The sequence below is a fragment of the Dendropsophus ebraccatus genome, chromosome 6 (genome assembly GCF_027789765.1).
Source record: "Dendropsophus ebraccatus isolate aDenEbr1 chromosome 6, aDenEbr1.pat, whole genome shotgun sequence".
Taxonomy (NCBI): domain Eukaryota; kingdom Metazoa; phylum Chordata; class Amphibia; order Anura; family Hylidae; genus Dendropsophus; species Dendropsophus ebraccatus.
The window spans coordinates 85,917,283-85,923,243 of record NC_091459.1 but is presented as its reverse complement, the minus strand read 5'-3'; positions in this window follow the sequence as shown (position 1 = coordinate 85,923,243).

The following is a 5,961-nucleotide window of genomic DNA, read 5'->3' as shown; positions in this document are numbered from 1 at the left end:
ATAATACTGGCCTGGAATCGATCAACTGCTGCCTCATCCTCCTCAAGTAGCCTCTCCTCAATAATACTGGCCTGGAATCGATCAACTGCTGCCTCATCCTCCTCAAGTAGCCTCTCCTCGATTATACTGGCCTGGAATCAATCAACTGCTGCCTCCTCCTGCTCTTCTAGTAGTCTCTTTTTAATTATACTGGCCTGTAATCGATCAACTGCTGCCTCATCCTCCTCAAGTAGCCTCTCCTCGATTATACTGGCCTGGAATCAATCAACTGCTGCCTCCTCCTGCTCTTCTAGTAGTCTCTTTTTAATTATACTGGCCTCGAATCGATCAACTGCTGCCTCATCCTCCTCAAGTAGCCTCTCCTCGATTATACTGGCCTGGAATCAATCAACTGCTGCCTCCTCCTGCTCTTCTAGTAGTCTCTTTTTAATTATACTGGCCTGTAATCAATCAACTGCTACCTCATCCTCCTCAAGTAGCCTCTCCTCGATTATACTGGCCTGGAATCAATCAACTGCTGCCTCCTCCTGCTCTTCTAGTAGTCTCTTTTTAATTATACTGGCCTGTAATCGATCAACTGCTGCCTCATCCTCCTCAAGTAGCCTCTCCTCGATAATACTGGCCTGGAATCAATCAACTGCTGCCTCCTCCTCCTTAATTAGCCTCTCCTCCATAATACTGGCCTGGAATCAATCAACTGCTGCCTCATCTTCCTCAAGTAGCCTCTCCTCCATAATACTGGCCTGGAATCGATCAACTGCTGCCTCATCCTCCTCAAGTAGCCTCTCCTCAATAATACTGGCCTGGAATCGATCAACTGCTGCCTCATCCTCCTCAAGTAGCCTCTCCTCGATTATACTGGGCTGGAATCAATCAACTGCTGCCTCCTCCTGCTCTTCTAGTAGTCTCTTTTTAATTATACTGGCCTGTAATCGATCAACTGATGCCTCATCCTCCTCAAGTAGCCTCTCCTCGATTATACTGGCCTGAAATCAATCAACTGCTGCCTCCTCCTCCTTAATTAGCCTCTCCTCCATAATAGTGGCCTGGAATCAATCAACTGCTGCCTCATCTTCCTCAAGTAGCCTCTCCTCCATAATACTGGCCTGGAATCGATCAACTGCTGCCTCATCCTCCTCAAGTAGCCTCTCCTTAATAATACTGGCCTGGAATCGATCAACTGCTGCCTCATCCTCCTTAAGTAGCCTCTCCTCAATAATACTGGCCTGGAATTGATCAACTGCTGCCTCATCCTCCTCAAGTAGCCTCTGCTCGATTATACTGGCCTGGAATCAATCAACTGCTGCCTTCTCCTGCTCTTCTAGTAGTCTCTTTTTAATTATACTGGCCTGTAATCGATCAACTGGTGCCTCATCCTCCTCAAGTAGCCTCTCCTCGATTATACTGGCCTGGAATCAATCAACTGCTGCCTCCTCCTGCTCTTCTAGTAGTCTCTTTTTAATTATACTGGCCTGTAATCGATCAACTGCTGCCTCATCCTCCTCAAGTAGCCTCTCCTCGATTATACCAGCCTGGAATCAATCAACTGCTGCCTCCTCCTGCTCTTCTAGTAGTCTCTTTTTAATTATACTGGCCTGTAATCGATCAACTGCTGCCTCATCCTCCTCAAGTAGCCTCTCCTCAATAATACTGGCCTGGAATCGATCAACTGCTGCCTCATCCTCCTCAAGTAGCCTCTCCTCGATTATACTGTCCTGGAATCAATCAACTGCTGCCTCCTCCTCATATAGCCTCTCCTCGATAATACTGGCCTGGAATCGATCAACTGCTGCCTGCTCCTCATCAAGTAGCCTCCCCTTGATAATCCTGGCCTGGAATCGATCAACTGCTGCCTCCTGCTCCTGAAGTAGTCTGGTTTAAATAATATTGGCCTGGAATCGATCAACTGCTGCCTCCTCCTCATATAGCCTCTCCTCGATAATACTGGCCTGGAATCAATCAACTGCTGCCTCCTCCTCCTTAATTAGCCTCTTCTCCATAATACTGGCCTGGAATCAATCAACTGCTGCCTCATCTTCCTTTAGTAGCCTTTCCTCTATAATACTGGCATGGAATCAATCAACTGCTGCCTCCTCCTCAAGTAGCCTCTCCTCAATAATACTGGACTGGAATCAATCAACTGCTGCCTCTTCCTGCTGCTCAACTTGTCTCTTCTCAACAATACTGGACTGAGAGGCGAGCAATCTACTGCTGCCTCCTCCTGGTTCTCGACTTGTCTCTTCTCAACAATACTGGCCTGGGTGCAATCAAGTGCTGCCGCATCCTCCTTGTAAACTTTTTTTTCCAATATTTTTTTTCACTATTTTGGCACTTTGATTCACTATATTTTATTCCTATTATTATTATTTTTTTATTTTATTTTTTTTCTCATTATTTTTGGAAAAATTTTTCCCCACTTTTTTTCATTGTAATATAAACTGCAACTAAACGAAACTATACCCTATCACACTCCCACTATTGTAGCTGCAATTATTCAGCCGTTAGAGCAAGGTTCGTTTTCGGTTCGGACCGATCCGAAATTCACGGAAGTTCGCAGGATCGAACCGAACCGAACTTTTCAAAAGTTCGCTCATCCCTACACAGCAGTCAGGATAAACAGGTAACAACCGTCTGTATGTCTGATTTTACCATAAGAGTCCCCCAGCCAGCATTTGCGACCAGAGCAACAGCCATCTCAAAAAAAGACAGGGCTGTGCAGAGATATACCGTCATTAACCGATGTATCCTTCAGATGCAAAAGGTGATGGATAAGACAAAATGTCCCAATGTCCCTTTTTAGGAACAACACCCAATGGTGACACACACATATTAAAGAAAGGGGATGATGAAAGGTTTTTTTATCCTACCCAAGGAGACTTTCTTGGATAACTTGTCAAGGACTCCAGGGTGATTCCTGGCAGATTTTAAATTATCAGCAAGAAAAGGGAGTCGGCTAAAAATAAATGGAATAAGAACTCAAATGTGAAATAAACTCTTAAACTCCTTATTGAGCTAAATGTTTAGTCATGGCTCGATTGCGGATGTGCTCACTGTAATCCTTAGTGTCACTGTGACCAGGCCATGCTGGTTTTGTACTGGGGTGGCGGCAAATGGCTGGGCCCTTCTGGTTGTCAGTCACTGTCCCTGGAAAACCTGTTGACACAGAGGAAGTGGCTGTGAGCTGAAAGGGTTGGCTCCGCTGAGCCATCACAAGTTTGAGGCAGACATTGGTGGCCCTAATCTGTGTCCAATTTCAATGACGAAAGTATTTGTTGTATTTCCACCATGTTGATTCATTGTGGGCACTGGGGAGTAGGCTCTGGGGCCCGGGGACTGGAAACTCCTGCGTTCTTCTACTGACTGATTGGCCAGACTCAGCCGATGTGTAATGGGACCACTCGGATGAAGATAGAGAGCGCCGTCAGAAAGATCCGGAGTGCTGTTTTCTTCCAAAAACTGTGGAATGGTGACAGGTATGGTGACCAGTGGCGACTCCCAGAATTATGAGATAAAGGAAAGAACGGGATTTCTGGTGATCCTTGTGGCATAAGGGCCAAATGTTTATGTATTGGTAACCCCTAATTTTTTCCCTTATCTCTGTATCTACATGAGCAACCATAGAGCTTGCCTCACAAAAATAACTGTCCTTGTGGACTCCCACATGTAGGCATGTCTCGTCCTTAGGCGGGGCAATAGGACTTTCCCCTCAATGGATCCATAACTGAGTGCAAGGACAGAAGAAAGAATCTCCTAGAGCACGTAGTGTGGGGCCGGGGAGCTGGGGAGTTTCCTGCTGATAGATAGGGCTGGAATGTGTCTGGACAGATAAGTGGGGGCTGCAGGCATTGTCTGCTCCAGTCTGCCTTACCTATGTCTCTGCAGCTTAAACAAAAGTACAACTTTCATGATGTTGGTAGTTGTAGTTTTACAGAACATTTACATACAGGGCCATGTGACAATGTCCTACATAATACAGCCTTTAATTGTTACAGATGTACCAGAGCTACCAAAATTATTTGATTCAAAGAGTTGTATTCCTAAACTGTGCCGCTCCGTGTCATAACTACAATACCCAGCATGCCCTAACAGCCCTTGTAGTTTTGTAACAGCTGGAGTGTCACAGGATGGGGATCACTGCTTTATGTGACCAGAAAAGTTATTAGGTTTAGATGGTGATGATCACAGATGGTCAAAGTGTCTATATACAGTATATCTGGAGTTGTCTATATACAGTATATTTGGAGTTGTCTATATACAGTATATCTGGAGTTGGTGGTATTGCTGAATGTATAGTTTACAGTGTAGCCAGCGAATCCTGTATATAGTATAAATGGCTTTGGTGTTATTACTACACTGACTGACCTGACTCTGCTGATGCGCCAGGTGACGCTACTGAATAAGATGAAGAGCGCTAATGGGAAGATCTGAAGCGTCGTTTGCACCCAGAAACCCTGGAACAGTGATGGGTATGGTGCTTACTTGACCTACAGCTTTGGCAACCTGTAGAATCACAAGAACTGGACCTCTGGCAATTCTTTACAGGCCTCCAAGGAGCAGGGGGAGCTGAAAAAGGAGCAGGGGGAGCTGAAAAAGGAGCAGGGGGAGCTGAAAAAGGAGCAGGGGGAGCTGAAACAGGCGCAGGGGAGTTGAAACAGGCGCAGGGGGAGCTGAAACAGGAGCAGGGGAAGCTGAAACAGGAGCAGGGGGAGCTGAAACAGGCGCAGGGGGAGCTGAAACAGGCGCAGGGGGAGCTGAAACAGGAGCAGGGGGAGCTGAAACAGGCGCAGGGGGAGCTGAAACAGGCGCAGGGGGAGCTGAAACAGGCGCAGGGGGAGCTAAAACAGGCGCAGGGGAGCTGAAACACAGGAGCAGGGGAGCTGAAACAGAGCAGGGGGGGCTGAAACAGGAGCAGGTGGGCAAGGAGGGGTTGGGGTGAGCTGGCTGGGGATCACTAGGGGGACCCATACTGGGAGGATGAGTAGGGGACAGTATACAGCCTGCAGTGACTGATGGTCTGCTGTGGGAGAGCAATCTACAGGTGCAGCAGGGGTTAAGCTGGTAGGAGCCGTTATAGGAGCTGTCTCTGCATAACAGGAGGTGCCTGTGAGGGAGAAGGGGTGGGAGGCAGCGCAGATGAGGAGCTGTAGCTGCCATTGTTCCCCATGACAGAACAGCCACGTGTGTGAGCCAGCCCAGAGAGGAGCACGCTGCTTCCTGGGTCACGCAGGGGGGACGGAGAGGGACTCCTACTGATGTGGCCACAGCGCCGCCTAGCGGAAGGAGGGAGTCAGCCAGGGCTGAGACGGGCCAGTGGCCGTAGTACATGTTGCTGCCCTCATGTGAGATGTGGGACTGAGGAGAGAGCAGCCCTCCCTCACCTTCACTAGTCCTGGCAGTCAGCAGCAGTTATTGCCAGGACTCTTGTGGACAGAGAGGACTGACAGCTTGCATCCAGGTCAGAGGTACGTGCACAGGGCGATAACCGCACTCCCTTCATGCACACTTTGTCCTGCCCAGAGGGAAGAGGGTGGGGGAGGTAGTGCCAGCCAGCCTGCAATTAACCCCTGATGAACCTGAGCAAATGCTGCCAGCGCCCAAAGAGAACAAAGCCCAGACAGCACCTTGTAACAACGTGTATGTGTGTGTATGTGGGGGGCCCACTAGACACCTTACCCACTAGTTTACCACAAGAGATCCCAGCAGTGCCTACACATCTGTGTGCTCTCAGGAAGGGTACAAATACTGTACTTCACTCCTTTCTTCTCTCCTGTCCAGACCAAGTCAGTGGTGACAGGAGCGGCGCTATCTACACTGTGCACTGTAATGCAGTGTCCCATCCAGTAGGTGTCGCTAGAAGCCTCTGCTGATCCCTGGGATGAGAAGGCTCCTCAGCAGATGAGGCTCCGCCCTGAGTCGTGCTAGGCATTGTGGGCGGGGCCACAGGAAGCGATATTTAATGTA